Source organism: Pristiophorus japonicus, chromosome 23 (genome assembly GCF_044704955.1).
Source record: "Pristiophorus japonicus isolate sPriJap1 chromosome 23, sPriJap1.hap1, whole genome shotgun sequence".
Lineage (NCBI taxonomy): Eukaryota > Metazoa > Chordata > Chondrichthyes > Pristiophoridae > Pristiophorus > Pristiophorus japonicus.
This window is the reverse complement of record NC_091999.1, coordinates 46361780-46378477: the sequence shown is the minus strand read 5'-3', so window position 1 is coordinate 46378477 and position 16698 is coordinate 46361780. Positions and strand designations below refer to the sequence as shown.

Here is a 16698-nt window from a genome sequence, read left to right as displayed (position 1 = left end):
ATAACGAGATGAAGGGGAACTGGTAGATGGAGTGTATTTGGATTTCCAAAAGGCATTCGATAAGGTTCCACATAAATGTTACTACGCAAGATAAGAGGTCATGATTTTGGGGGTAATATGGATGGAAGATTTGCTAACTAACAGAAAACAGGGTTGGGATAAAATGGTCATTTTCAGGTTGGCAACTGTAACTAGTGAGGTCCCACAGGGATCAATGCTGGGGCCGCAAATATTTACAATCTATATTAATGACTTGGATTAAATGACAGTGTAATGTTGCCAAATTTGCTGATTATACAAAGATGGGTGGGAATGCAAGTTGTGAAGAGGACACAAAGAGTCTGCAAAGGAATGTAGACAAGCTCAGTGAGTGGACAAAAAAAATGGCAGCTGGCGGATAATGTGGGAAAATGTGAGGATATCAACTTAGGTAGGAAGAATAGAAAAGGAAAATATTGTTTAAATGGAGAGCGACTACAGAATGCTGCGCAACAGAGGGATTTTGGTGTCCTTGTACATGAAACACAAACAGTTAGCATGTAGGTACAGCAATAATCAGGAAGGCAAATGGAATGTTGAGCTTTATTGCAAGGGGGATGGAGTATAAAAGTAGGGAAGTCCTGCTCCAACTGCACAGGGTGTTGGTGAGACCACACCTGGACTACTGCTTACAGTTGTCGTCTCCTTATTTAAGAAAGTACATACTTGCATTTGAGGCAGTTCAGAAAAGGTTCATGAGGTTAATTCCTGAAATGAAAGTGTTGCCTTATGAGGAAATTTTGAGCAGTTGGGCCTGTACTCATTGGTGTTTAGAAGAATATGAGGTGATCTTATTGGTGGATATACGATTCTGAGGGGGCTTGACAGGGCAGATGCTGAGAGGATATTTCCCCTCGTTGGGGAATCAAGAACTAGGGGGCACAGTTTCAGAATAAAGGGTCACCCATTTATCACGGAGATGAGGAGGAATTTCTTCTATCAGAGGGTCGTGGATCTGAGGAATTCTCTACCTCAGAAAGCTGTAGAAGCTGGGTCATTGAATACATTCAAGGCTGAGACAGACGGATTCTTGAACTACAGAGGAGTCAAGGGTTAGGGGTACAGGCAGGAAAGTAGAGTTGAGGCCAATATCAGATCAGCCATAAGCTGACTGAATGGCGACGCAGGCTTGAGGGGCCGAATGGCCCACTCCTGCTCCTAGTTCTTATGTTCTTATATAGCAAACACCTTGTGTGTGTTTTTTTTGTTCCTCTCAACAAACTGAGAGCAGTTGAACTGAGTGGACATTAGGACACTGCGGCTACCCATCCGGCGGTGCTGTGAGGTCACTGTTCCAGGCTCTGTCTGACACAATCAGTGGGCCATGTGAAAGCTGAATGGAAAATACTGCAGGACAAACAATCCTTAACATTAAAAACTGTGAGCAATTGGCACAGGTCAACACAAGTGTGAATTAGTAACATTTAACACGCAGAGTGCCACTAAGTAATGCAAAGTGCAGTGAATTGCTCACCTTCAGTCCTGTCCCTCAATCCCGGTCCATCTCTGGGAGATTGTTACAAGATTCACCCCATCCTCTCAACACAAATATTACCGTCACAATACCAGATCACTAGGACATTGCCCACTGCTGTTGATAGTTGTTAACAAGAATAAATTTGGTCCTAAGTAAAAAAAAAAATAATTGCATCCTCTCACACACGCAAATATATATCTTGACGATTATCAGTATCTATCTATCATCTGTCTCTCTATCATACAGAGACAAGGTCTAGTGTAATATAAACAGAGACACGTTCTAGCGCAGTAATAACTGAGACAGGATCTAGTGTAATACAAACAGAGACAGGGTCTAGAATAATATAAAGAGACAGTGTCTAGAATAATATAAAGAGACAGGGCCTACTGCAATATAAACAACGACAGGGCCTTGTGTAATATAAACAGAGATACGGTATAGTGTAGTAATAACTGAGACAGGTACTTCTGTATAATAAATATTATTTTGCTGTAAGCACTGAGGTACTGCCTAATGTAATCTTTTTTATTTCTTCGTAATGGGGTCTGGATTTCACTTGCAAGGCTAGCATTTATTGCCCATCCCTACTTGCCCTTGAGAAGGTGGTGGTGAGCCGCCTTCTTGAACCGCTGCAGTGTGTGTCGTGAAAGTACTCAGTGCTGACTTTGTTCTAGCGGTTTGATACAACTGAGTGGCTTGCTGGGTCATTCCAGAGGCAGTTAAGAGACCTTTACTGTGGGTCATATATCGGCCAGACCGGGTAAGGATGGCAGATTTCATTCCCTAAAGGACAATCCGGTAGTTTCATGGTCAGCATTACTCATATTAGCTTATGATTTCAATTTTACATTCAGTTAACTGAATTTAAATTCGCCCAGCTGTTGTGGCTGGATTTGAAATCACGTCTCTGGATTATTCTTCTAGATCTGTGGATTAGTCCAGTATCATAACCACTATGCTACCGCACACTGTATAAACAGAGTCATGTTATAGTGCAGTAATAACTGAGACAGGTTTTCTTGTAAGATAAACAGAGAGAGAGAGTTTTTAGTGTAATGTAAACAGAGACAGGGTCTAGTGCAATGTAAACGTCTATGATTCTATCACCACCTCTCATCATTTTAATCACCTCAGTAAATGTAACTAAGACACAGCTTTGCATATTATAAAAAGATGCATGGTCTAGTGCAGTAGTAACTAGGACAAGGTCGAGTGCAATATGAACAGGAGCAGGTTGTACTGTAAATGATTTCACACATGGTCTAGGGCAGTAATAACTGAGACAGGGCCCAGTGTAATTTAAACAGAGACAGAGTCTAGTGTACTATAAACAGAGACAAGGTGTTGTGTAATATAAACAGTGAATGGGTCTAGTATCATATAATCAGAGACAGGGTCGAGTGTAATATAAACAGTGTCAGGGCCTAGTGTAAAATAAACAGAGACAGGGTCTAGTGTATTATAAACAGAGACAGGGTCTAGTGGAATATGAACGAGTCAAGGTCTAGTGTATTAAACCAGAGACAGGGTCTGGTGGAATATAAACAGAGACAGGGTCTAATGTGATGTAAACGTCTATGATTCTATCACCACGTTTCAGCATTTTAATCACCTCTATTAAATCAACCTTTAACCTTCCCTGTTCAATCGCAATTTCTCTAGTCTCTGCATAACTGAAATACCTCATTCCTGGTAGAATTCTAGTCGAGGATGACTTGCTTCCACTCGAAAAGTGAGTTCTCGGGTGACTGGAGAGTCCGATGCGGGACCTACAGTCTCTGTCGCAGGTGGTCAGACAGTGGTTGAAGGAAAGGGTGGGTGGGGAGTCTGGTTTGCCGCATGCTCTTTCCGCTTGGTTCTACATGCTCTCAGCGATGAGACTAGAGGTGCTCAGCGCCCCCCCCGAATGCTCTTCCTCCACTTAGAGTGGCCTTTGGCCAGAGAGTTCCAGGTGCTGGTGGGGATGTTGCACTTTATCAAGGAGGCCTTTTGGGTGTCCTTGAAATGTTTCCTCTGCTCGCTTGCCGTGTCGAAGCTCCATGTAGGAACCCCTGTGTTATGCCCCACAACCCTCCCGAGAGCTCCGCGCTCCTCCAATATTTGACTCCAGAGCATCCGTGATTTTAATCACCCCACCATCGCCGTGCCTTCAGCTGCCAAGGCCCTAACCTCTGGAATTCCCTCCCTAACACTCTCCACCTGTCTTCACTTCTTTAAGACGCTCTGTAAAACCGACCTCATTTACCAAGCTTTTGATCACCTGTCCCAATATCTCATTCTGTGGCTCGGTGCCACAATTTGTTTGATAACGCTCCTGTGAAGCAATTTTAGGGCATGAAGTTGCCCCAATTCTGAAGGGATGGACAGGTTAGATGCGGGTAGAATGTTCCCGATGTTGGGGAAGTCCAGAACCAGGGGTCAAAGTCTTAGGATAAGGGGTAGGCCATTTAGGACTGAGATGAGGAGACATTTCTTCACTCAGAGAATTGTTAACCTGTGGAATTCCCTGCCGCAGAGAGTTGTTGATGCCAGTTCATTGGATAAATTCAAGAGGGGGTTAGATATGGCCCTTACGGCTAAGGGGATCAAGAGGTATGGAGAGAAAGCAGGAAAGGGGTACTGAGGTGAACGATCAGCCATGATCTTATTGAATGGTGGTGCAGGCTCGAAGGGCCGAAAGGCCTACTCCTGCACCTATTTTCTATGTTTCTATGTTTAATCTGTTCTGCACCGTTTTCAAGGCCGTGACATATTTCCTAAAGTCTGGACTGAAATTAATTCAATCTCTATTGTTCCGTTAGATTAATTATAAGGATTCTTGATCTCTTAAAATTGGACTCAGCAGTAATCTGAGTATTAGTAATTATTAATTGATAAAGGCGATATAATTTGTTCTGACAATGCAGATGGTGAGTTAGAAACATAGAAACATAGAAAATAGACTTCTCTGCTCAGCAACAGCAGCCTCTGCATGTTTGCTGTTTCAATAAGCTCACTCTCGCTACCTGCTGATCATGTACAACTACTGCAGGCGCCAGAGTTTTTTAAACATGTTTATTCATTTCCACATACAACAACTTGCATTTTCCCAGTGACGTTCGCCCAGAGGAGTTTCTCAGAGCAAACCACAAGAGGGCCAAGAGATGAGGGGGAGTTAAGCGAGAAAGGACAAAATTCGTGTTATCAATTCTGAAGAGGTTTTCATGGGAAGGTGTGAAGTTATATAAGAACATAAGAATTAGGAGCAGGAGTTGGCCATATGGCCCCTCGAGCCTGCTCCGCCATTCAATAAGATCATGGTTTATCATCGGCCTCTACTCCACTTTGCTGCATTATCCCCATATCCCTTGATTCTCCTACAGTCCAAATATCTATCTATCTCAGCCTTGAATATACACAATGATTCAGCATCCACAGTCCTTTGGATTGAGAATTTAAAAGACTCACAACTCTCTGAGTGAAGAAATTCATCCTCTTCTCTGTCTTGAATGGCCGACCCCTTATCCTGAAACAAAGCCCTCTCGTTCTAGACTCTCCGGCCAGAGGAAACAACCTCTCCGTATCTACCCTGTCAATACTCTTCAGAATATTGTACCTTTCAATGAGAGCATCTCTCATTCTTCTACACTGCAGAGAGCATAGACCCATTCTATTCAATCACTCATCATAAAACATATCTCTCATCCCAGGATTCAATCCAGTGAACCTCCGTTGCACGACCAGTAAGGCAATTATATCCTTCCTTAGATAAGGAGACACAAACGGCCCAATGCTCCAGGATTCTGGATTGCAGGTCCAAAGATCCCTGAAGGTAGCAGGCCAGGTAGATAAGGTGGTTAAAAAGGTTGATGGAATACGTGCCTTTATTAGTCGTGGCATAGAATATAAGAGCAGAAAAGTTATGCATTAAATCCATAAAACACTAGTAAGGCTTCTAGTAAGGCATTCAGTTCTGGTTACCACATTACAGGAAAGATGTGATTGCACTAGAGAGGGTATAGAGGAGATGAACGAGGATGTCGCCTGGACTGGAGAATGTTACCTATGGGGAGGGATTGGATAGGCAGGAGTGTTTTCTTTGGAACAGAGCAGGCTGAGGGGAAATTAAATTGACATGTTCAAGATTATATAGGGCCTAGATAGATTGGATAAGAAGGAGCAATTTGCTTAGCAGAGTAGTCAATAACCAGAGAGAATAGATGTAAAGTAATTAGTAGAAGGCTTATAAGGTATCGGGGAGAAATACTTTTCATCCAGAATGTGGTAGGAGTCTGGAACTCACTGCCTGAAAGGGAGGTACAGGCAGAAACCCTCATCTCATTGAAAAATACCTGGATATGCACGTGAGGTGCCGTAACCTAAAGGGCTATGGACCAAGAGCTGGAAAGTGCGATTAGGCCAGACGGCTGTTTCTCGGGAGGTAGAAACACGATGGGTGCAATTGCCGTCCTCTGTGTTGTAAACATCTATGATTCTGTCAAAACCTTTCATCATTTTAATCACCTATATTATATCATCCTTCAACCTTCTCTGATCAATCCCAGTTTCCCTAGTCTCTGCATAACTGAAATACCTCATTCATGTCAGAATTCTAGTTAATCTCTTCTGCACCATCTTCAGGCCTTGACATACTTCCCAAAGTCTGGATTGAAATTAATTCAATCTCTATTGTTCCGCCAGATTCATTCTAAGTATGCATGTTCTCTTAATATTGGACTGAGCAATAATCTCAGTATTAGTAATTATTGATTGATAACAATTATATAACTTGTTCTAAGAATGCAGATTGTGACTTACCTGCTCAGCAACAGCAGCCTTTGCATGAATAATGTTTCAATAAGCTCACTGTCGCCATCTGCTGGTGATAAACATCGACTGCAGGCGCCAGAGTTTTTTTAAAACATAATTATTTAATTCCACACACAACAACTTGCAGTTTCCCAGTGACGTTCGCCCAAAGGAGTTTCTCAGAGCAAACCACAAGAGAGCCAAGAGATCAGGGGGAGTTAAGGGAGAAAGGACACAATTCATGTAATCAATTCTGAGGGGGGTTTCATGGGAGGGTGTGAAGTTATATGGAACATAAGATTTAGGAGCAGGATTAGGCCATACGGCCCCACGAGCCTGCTCCACCATTCAATAAGATCATGTCTAATCATCAACCTCAACTTCACCTTGCAGCATTATCCCCATATTCCTTGATTCTCCTACAGTCCAAAAATCTATCTATCTCAGCCTTGAATATACTCAACGACTCAGCATCGACAGTCCTTTGGATTGAGAATTTCAAAGATTCACAACGCTCTGATTGATGACATTCATCCTCTTCTCTGTCTTAAATGGCCGACCCCTTATCCTGAAACTATGCCCTCTAGATGTAGACTCTCCAGCCAGGGGAAACAACCTCTCAGCATCTAACCTGTCAATCCGCTTCGGAATCGTGCATCTTTCAATGAGAGCACCACTCATTCTTTTAAAGTGTAGAGAGCAGAGGCCCATTCTATACAATCTCTCATCATAAGACAGCTCTCTCATCACAGGATTCAATCTAGTGACCCTCAGTTGCACCACCACCAAGGCAAGTATATCCTTCCTTAGATAAGGAGACCCAAACTGCCCCAGTTTTCCAGGACTTTGGAGTACAGGTTCTCAGATTCCTGAAAGTAGCAGGCCAGACAAATAAGGTGTTTTAAAAAGGAATACAGAATACGTGCCTTTAGTGGTCATGGCATAGAATATAAGAGCAGCGTGGTTAGGCATTAACACTATAAAACACGAGTTCGGCCACAGTGTGCAGTTCTGGTCACCACATTACAGGAAAGATGTGATTGCACTATAGAGGATACAGAGGAGATTGAAGAGGATGTTGCCAGGACTGGAGAATTTTAGCCATGAGGAAAGATTGGACAGGTTGGAGTTGTTTAGTTTGGAACAGAAGAGGCTGAGAGGAGATTTAATTGACGTGTACAAGATTATTGTGGTGGGATAATTATTGGAAAAAGGTCCTAAAAGACAGGATGAATCTACACTTGGAAGGCAAGGATTAATTAGGGACAGTCAGCACGGATTTCTTAAGGGAAGATCGACCCTTTTGCTTACCTCCTCAAAAAATGCAATCAGTTTCCACATGGTAGACTGGTCATGAAGTATAAAGAGCATGACAATTCAGGGCAAAGTGGCAAGTTGTATGCAAAATTGGCTTGGAGGTAGGAAGCAAAGGGTAATGATTGATGGATTTTTTTTGACTGGAAATCTGTTTCCAGTGGGTTTCCGCTGGGCTCAGTACTTGGTCCCTTGCTTTTTTGTGGTATATATCTGTTATATATGTGGACTTGTATTTACTCTGTACAGCCACCAGAGGGCTCATTCCCCGGAGTTCCAAGGGATCCCATAATCCCTTGGGAACACAGGTATTTAAGAAGGCTTCACAGGTTGGAGAGGCACTCTGCAATAAAAGATTAAGGTCACACTTCATTTTGAGCTCACAGTGTTCAGTCTGACTCTGACTCCATACACTAAACTGGCGACGAGATACAGTTAGTGCTGCTACAAGGATGATGAACAAAGTCACGTTGTTTTCGAAACGGAACGTACAGGACAGGGCACACATACCTGCAGCTACATGTCGGCAGATGTCTCAGAGTCTAACATCAAGGCCATTAACACCTTGTGGCACTGCGGGGGTGATCATTGTTTCCTTTCATGCCGATTCAAAGGATAAGCTTGCAAGGGCTGTGGAACAATGGGACACTTCCGACGAGTATGCAGGCGAGCTGCTCAGCCTGTTAAACCGGCAAACCACCAGGTTACAGAGGAGGATCATGACGAAACAGAGCTTCAGATAGAGGAGGCTGAGGGACATGAGGTATACACATTCACCACGAATTGTCCCCCGATAACGCTGAATGTTGAACTAAATGGACTCCCGGTGTCAAGGGAGCTGGACGCGGGTGCAAGCCGTGGGTGCAGTCCATTATGGGCAAAAAGACTTTTGAAAGGTTGTGGTGCAACAAGGCCTCAAGGCCAGTCTTAACTCTAATTCGCAGGAAACTAATAACTTACACAAGAGAACTGATTCCTGTAATCGGCAGTGCTACCGTAAAGGTCTCTTACGATTGAGCGGTGCACAAGCTACGACTCTGGCGATGGTACCACGCTGCTCGGCAGGAGCTGGCTGGGAAAGATATGTTGGAACTGGGACGACATCCGAGCGCTATCACCGGCTGACGACACTTCCTGTGCCCAGGTCTTAAACACATTTCATTCGTTGTTCGAACCAGGCATCGGGAAATTCCGAGGAGCAAAAATGCAGATCCACCTAATTCCGGGGGCACGACCCATCCATCACAAGTCGAGAGAAGTACCGTACATGATGAGAGAAAGGGGAGAGATCGAACTAGACAGGCCACAAAGAGAGGGCATCATTTCATCGATCGAGTTCAGTGCGTGGGCCAGTCCTATTGTCCCAGTCCTCATGGGGGATGGCACCGTCAGAATCTATGGTGATTACAAAGTAACCATCAATTGTTTCTCCCTGCAGGACCAATACCACTACCAAAAGCCAACGACCTCTTTGCAACGCTGGCGGCAGGAAAGACGTTCACGAAGCTGGATCTGACTTCAGCCTACATGATGCAGGAACTGGAGGAATCATCGAAGGCCCTCACCTGCATCAACACGCATAAAGGTCTTTTTGTTTATAACAGATGTCCGTTTGGAATTCGATCAGCGGCGGCAATATTCCAGAGAAACATGGAAAGTTTACTGAAGTCGGTCCCGCAAACCATGGTCTTCCAGGACGAAATGTTGGTCACAGGTTGGAACACAGTCGAGCACCTGCAGAACCTGGAGAAGGTTCTTCGTCGACTCAACCGTGTGGGGCTCAGGTTAAAACGCTCGAAGTGAGCGCAATCGAGAATGCACCGAGCCCACAGAACGTGACCGAACTCCGGTCGTTTTTGAGACTCTTGACCTACTTTGATAACTTCCTACCGGGTCTCATCACACTGCTAAAACCACTACAGTTCTTCCTACGAAAAGTGGGCGAATGGGTTTGCGGCAAAAGCCAAGGAAATGCCTTCGTAAAAGCGAGAAAATTATTGTGCTCAAACAAATTGCTTGTGTTGTATGATCCATGTAAGCATTGGTACGAGCATGTGATGCGTCGTCATATGGCGTCGGGTGTGTATTGCAACAAGCTAATGATTTCGGGAAACTGCAAACGGTTGCTTATGCATCCAGAAGTCTGTCTAAGGCCGAGAGAGGCTACAGCATGATTAAAAAGGAAGCGTTAGCGTGTGTCAATGGTAAAAAAAAAGCATTAAAACATGTCTGGGCTAAAATGCGAATTGGAAACTGCCCATAAGCCACTTATATCCCTGGTTTCCGAGAGTAATGGCATAAAAACCAACGCATCGGCCCGCATCCAGAGATGGGCGCTCACGTTGTCCGCATATAATTACGCCATTCGCCACAGACCAGGCACAGAAAACTGCGCCGATGATCTCAGTAGGCTGCCGTTGCCCACGACGGGGGTGGATATGAGGCAGCCTGCAGATCCAGCCATGGTAATGGAAGCATTTGAGAGTGAGCAATCACCCGTCACTGCCTGGCAGATCAAAACCTGGACAAGCCAGGACCCCTTATTATATCTTGTCAAAAGCTGTGTGCTTCACGGGAGCTGGTCCAGTGTCCCAGTGGAAATGCAGGAAGAGATAAAGCCGTTCCAGCAGCGCGAAGATGAAATGTCTATACAGGCAGACTGTGGGGCAATCGAGTAGTGGTCCCTAAGAAGGACAGAGACACCTTCATTAATGACCTTCACAGTGCCCACCCAGGCATCATAATGATGAAAGCGATAGCCAGATCTCACGTGTGGTGGCCCGGTATCGATGCGGATTTAGAATCCTGAGTTCACAGATGTAATACATGCTCGCAGTTGAGCAATGTACCCAGGGAGGCGCCGCTAAGTTTATGGTCTTGGCCCTCCAAACCGTGGTCTAGGATACACGTCGACTACGCAGGCCTGTTCTTGGTTAAAATGTTCCGTGTGGTTGTAGATGTGTAATCCAAGTGGATTGAATGTGAGATAATGTCGGCTAGCACGTCCGCTGCCACCACTGAAAGCCTGCAGGCCATATTTGCCACTCACGGCTTACCCAATGTTCTGGTGAGCGACAACGGGCCATGTTTTACCAGTGCTGAGTTCAAAGAATTAAAGACCCGTAACGGGATCAAACATGTCACATCTGCCCCGTTTAAACCAGCGTCCAATGGTCAGGCAGAGAGAGAGCAGTGCAAACCATCAAGCAAGGCTTGAAGAGGGTAACTGAAGGCTCACTGCAGACTCGTCTATCCCGAGTCCTGCTTAGCGACTGCACACGTCCCCACTCACTCACTAGGATCGCACCTGCTGAAATGCTCATGTAAAGAGCACTTAAGACAAGGCTCTCGTTTGTTCACCCTGATCTACATGAAGAGGTAGAGAGCAGGCGTCTTCAACAAAGTGCAAACCATGATAGCGGAAATGTGTCACGCGAGATTGAAGTCAATGATCCTTTATTTGTATTACATTATGGACAAGGTCTCAAGTGGCTTTCCGGAACTGTCGTGGCCAAAGAGGGGAGCAGTGTGTTTCGGGTAAAACTTTCAAATGGACTCATTCACCAGAAACACTTGGACCAAATCAAACTCACATTCATGGACTACCCTGATCAACCCACCTTGGACCCTATTTTTTTAGATCCCTAACATACACACCAGTGACGACTGACACCACGGTTGACCACGAAGCAGAACCCATCATCCACACCAGCCCTGCAGAGCCCAACACACCAGGCAGCCCAGCAAGGCCAGCTGCACAGAGCCCAGCGAGGGCCCAACAAATGATTCAACAACACCAACCTTCACACCGAGATGATCAACCAGGGCAAAAAGGGACCCAGATCGACTCACATTATAAATAGTTACCCTATTGACTTTGGGCAGGAGTGTTGTTATATTTGTGGACTTGTATTTACACTGTACAACCACCCATAATCCCTTGGGAGCACAGGTATTTAAGAAAGCTTCACAGGTTGGAGAAGCACTCTGGAGACCTGCAATAAAAGATTAAACTCACACTTTACTTTGAGCTCACAGTGTTCAGTCTGACTCTTTCTCCATACACTACACTATCAACGATTTAGATTTGAAAATAGGGAGTATGATTAAGAATTTTGCAGACGAAACTAAAATTGTGGTTAATTAAGAACAGGAAAGTCGTGTGCTGCAGGAGGATATCAATCTACTGGTCAGGTGGGCAGAGCAGTGGCAAATGGAATTTATTTCAGAGAAGTGTGAGGTGATGCACTTTGGGAGTGCTAATAAGGAAAGGGTATACACATTAAGCGGTAGGCCACTTAATAGTGTAGATGAACAAAGGGACTATGGAGTGCTTGTCTACAGACCCCTGAAAGTAGCAGGCCAGGTGGATAAGGTGGTCAATAAGGCATATGGAATGCTTGCCTTTATTGGCCAAAGCATAGAATATAAGAGCAGGGAGGTTATGCTTAAAGTGTATACTACTTTGGTTAGGCCACAGCTGGAGTACTATGTGCAGTTCTGGTAGCTAATTTATAGGAAGGACGTGATTTCTGAGAGGGTGCAGGTGAGATTTACTAGGTTGCTGCCTGGAATGGAGAATCTTAGTTATGAGGACAGATTGGATAGGCTGGATTTGTTCTCATTGGAACAGAGGATTTTGAATGGAGACCTCATTGAAGTGTACAAAGTATTGAGGGGCCTGGAAGTAGTGGATAGTAAGGGCCTATTTCCATTGGTGGAGCAATCTATTAAGAGGAGGCAAACTTTTAAGATGGTTGGTGGAAAGTTTAGAGGGGATTTGAAAGGGGGGTTTCTTTACGTAGAGGGTTCTGGGGATCGGGAACTCTATGCCTGGAAAAGTGGTGAATGCAGAGAACCTCTCCACTTTTAAGAGATGGTTGGATGGGCACTTAAAGTGCCGTAATTTGCAGGGTTACAGACCGAGAGGTGATAGTTGGGAGTAGACTGGCCGACCTTTTGTTGGACGGAGCAGACATAATGGTAAGTACTGTGGGGAACAGAATACGGCCAGGGTGACCTGTCCGAATAATTTCGATCACCTGGATGGGTCAGAGAGTAATTTTCCCAGATTTTTTCTCCCTAATTTGGCCCAGGATTTTATCTGTTTTTTGCCTCTGGTTTTGAGATCACATGGCTCCTGTTGAGGTGGAGTGTAGAATGTTTCAGTATAAGAGGTGTCACAGTTGTGTGGGGCGGACTAGTTTGGCTGGGTGCTCTTTGCCTTTCGATCATTCTTCATAGGTTTATATGTAAACTTTAGGACTGCTGACCAAGGCCTGTGCGGCTCTTTGTCGATCGGCGTGGACACGATGGGCCGAAATGGCCTCCATCTGCGCTGTAAATTTCTACGTTTCTATGTTTCTAGTATAAGGGGCCGAGATAGAGTTGCTCGGAAGGAACTATTTCCCTGAGCAGAGTGATCAATAACCTGGGAAAATAGATGTAAAGTAATTGGTGGAAGGATTAGAGCGGATGGAGGAGAATTCCTTTTCATCCAGAGGGTGGTGAGGGTCTGGAACTCACTGCCAAAAAGGGAGGTATAGGCAGAAATCCTCATCTCATTGAAAAAGTACCTGCATATGCACTTGAGGTGCCATAACATACAGAGCTATGGACCAATGGAAAGTGTGATTCTGCCGGATCGCTGTATTTCGGCCGGCATGGACATGATGGGCATAAAGACCTCCCTCTGTGTCGTAAACCTCGATGATTCTGTTACAACTTTTCATCATTTTAATCACCTTTATTAAATCATCCTTTAACCTTCTCTGCTCAATTACAGTTTCCCTCGTCTCTGCATGACTGAAGTACCACATTCCTGGCAGAATTCTAGTAAATCTTTTCTGCACCATCTTCACGGACTTGATATACATCCCAAAGTCTGGTTTGAAATTCATTCAATTTCTATTGTTCTATAAGATTAATGATAAGGATGCATGCTCTCTTAAAATTAGACTGAGCAGTATTCTGAGTATTTGTAATTATTGATTGTATAATTATATAACTTGTTCTGACCATGCAAACGGTGACGCATCTGCTTAGCAACAGCAGCCTCTGCATGATTCCTGTTTCAATAAGCTCACTGTCGCCACCTGCTGATCATAAACATCTACTGAACATAAGAACATAAGAACATAAGAATTAGGAACAGTAGTAGGCCATCTTAGCCCCTCGAGGCTGCTCTACCATTCAACAAGATCATGGCTGATCTGGCCGTGGACACAGCTCCACTTAACCGCCCGCTCCCCGTAATCATTAATTAGCTTATTGGTTAAAAATCTATCAATCTGAGATTTGAATACATTCAATGAGCTAGCCTCAACTGCTTCCATGGGCAGAGAATTCCACAGATTCATAACCCTCTGGGAGAAGAAATTCCTTCTCAGCTCGGTTTTATATTGGCTCCCCTGTATTTTGAGGCTGTGCCCCCTAGTTCTAGTCACCCCGACCAGTGGAAACAACCTCTCTGCCTCTATCTTGTCTATCCCTTTCATTAATTTAAATGTTTCTATAAGATCAGCCCTCATCCTTCTGAACTCCAACGAGTAAAGAGCCAGTCTACTCAATATATCATCATAAGGTAAGCCTCTCATCTCCAGAATCAGCCTAGTGAATCGTCTCTGTACCCCCTCCAAAGCTAGTATATCCTTCCATAAGTAAGATGACCAAAACTGCACGCAGTGCTCCAGGCCTCACTAATACCCTATACAGTTGCAGCAGGACCTCGCTGCTTTTGTACTCCATCCCTCTCGCAATGAAGGCGAACATTCCATTTGCCTTCCTGATTACCTGCTGCACCTGCAAACTAACTTTTTGGGATTCATGCACAGGGGAGTAACCATGATCAAGAAGGTGGTTTTCCCAGGATGAGGCTAGCCCATTGCACTTCGGGTGTGCTGACGCCTGCGATGTCCCCAAATGCGGGATACTCGACTGCAAAAATTGTGATAGTGGGGGACTGCGTTCACGCTCCAGCCGCTTCCCTTCGATAGCTCAGTTGGTAGAGCGGCGGACTGTAGTGGAATACTCAGCAAAGTCATCCTTAGGTCGCTGGTTCAATTCTGGCTCGAAGGAGCTAGTGTACTTTTAAAAAACCAAAAAGAGTTTCATGCACAAGGAGCCCCAGGTCCCTCTGCAACGCAGCATGTTGTAATTTCTCCCCATTCAAATAATATTCCCTTTATTGTTTTTACTGTTTTTTTTCTAAGGTGGATGACCTCACATTTTCCGACATTATATTCCATCTGCAAAACCTTAGCCCATTCGCTTAACCTATCTAAGTCTCTTTGCAGCCTCTCTGTGTCCTCTACCCAACTCGCTTTCCCACTAATCTTTGTGTCTTCTGCACATTTTGTTACACTACACTCTGTCCCCTCTTCCAGGTCATCTATGTATATTGTAAACAGCTGTGGTCCCAGCACCGATCCCTGTGGCACACCACTAACCATCGATTTCCAACTCGAAAAGGACCCAATTATCCGGACTCTCTGCTTTCTCGATCCATGCTAATACATTTCCTCTCACTCCACGTACCTTTATCTTCTGCAGTAACCTTTTGTGTGGCAACTTATCGAATGCCTTTTGGAAATCTAAATACAACACATCCATCGGTACACCTCTATCCACCATGCCCGTTATATCCTCAAGGAATTCAAGTAAATTAATTAAACATGATTTCTCCTTCATGAATCCGTGTTGCGTATGCTTGATTGCACTATTCCTATACTGCAGGCGCCAGCGTTTTTTTAAACATTATATATAATTCCACACACAACAACTTGCATTCTCCCAGTGACGGTCAGCCAGAGGAGATTCTCAGAGCAAACCATAAGAGAGCCAAGAGATCAGGGGGAGTTAAGCGACAAAGAACACAATTAGCATTCTCAATTCTGAGGAGGTTTTAATGGGAAGTTATATAAGAACATTAGAATTAGGAATAGGAGTAGGCCATCCGGCCCCTCGAGCCTGCTCTGCCATTCAATAAGATCATGGTTGATCATCTACCTCAAATCCACTTTGCTGCAATATCCCCATATACCTTGATTATCCTGCAGTCCAAACATCTATCTATCTCAGCCTTGAATATACTCAACAACTCAACATCCACAGGCCTTTGGATTGAGAATTTCAAAGATTCACAACGCTCTGAGTGATGAAATTGATCCTCTTCTCTGTCTTAAATGGCCCACATCATTTCCTGAAACGATGCCCTCTAGATGTAGACTCTCCAGCCAGGCGAAAGAACCTCTCAGCATCCAACATGTCAACCCCCCTCAGAATCATTTAGCTTTCAATGAGATCTGAATTGCTCATTCTGTGTTTCCAGATTTGGATCTTGAGCAACGCGGGCAATAAAACACAAGCAAAATAGTGTGTGCGGGCGGGAGATTGTGATTAATAAACTGCGGGTAGGCCGCACCGCACGATTTATAAAGTTGGAGAACAGCCTCAAGGCCTGAAAGTGAACCAGTGGCCCGGTCTATGTTCCATCCGACGGCGCCCGTGAGGCTTTTTATTGGTGACAGGCCCGTTACGGACAGCCATCTTGGTGCAGGAAAGAGCGACTGGTTCCCCTCGCAGTGCGGCCATCTTGGTACTGGAACGAAGAGTGGGCAGGGATTTCGGGTTCCAGTGACCAGGAGATAAAATAATTGACTCATTGATTTTATTCTCACTCTGCACACAGCGGGTGAAGAACTGAACCTAGCCAAAGCAGAGAGAAGGAGAAAACTGGGAGTGCAGGAAAGAAACGTCGGAGATGGTGCAATGGGTTTGGATTTCAGCACAGGGAGGAAGGAGAGTGTGTGGGTCGGGGATTTACAGGTTTGGGGGAATAAGAGAGGAATCAATGTTCCATAGAAACGAGAATTGTCTGTTCTGAATTTCTATCCTGTCCTTATAGTGATGTATTTTGCAAACTCCTTTTACAGGGCATTAGAAGGAGAGGATTTGGAGACAGGGAACACGAACCAACATCGCGTCAAGAGTCACTCGATTAATCAGGACCTGAATATAGTCGGCCTGTGAATGTGGAAGGAAAAATATTTGTGTGTTCTATCTGTGAGAATCCTGGA

The 16698-nt window shown here is 44.6% G+C and overlaps 2 non-coding genes across 2 annotated transcripts; both read left to right on the top strand.

Annotated features, from left to right (window-relative positions):
- Positions 1–14442: 14442 nt before the first annotated feature.
- Positions 14443–14611, top strand: LOC139235740 (U1 spliceosomal RNA). Its single transcript, XR_011588500.1, has one exon. It is a non-coding gene; the product is annotated as a U1 spliceosomal RNA (small nuclear RNA).
- Positions 14607–14698, top strand: trnay-gua (transfer RNA tyrosine (anticodon GUA)). The gene is given in 2 exon segments: positions 14607–14643; positions 14663–14698. It is a non-coding gene; the product is annotated as a tRNA-Tyr (tRNA).
- The last annotated feature ends 2000 nt before the right edge of the window (positions 14699–16698 follow it).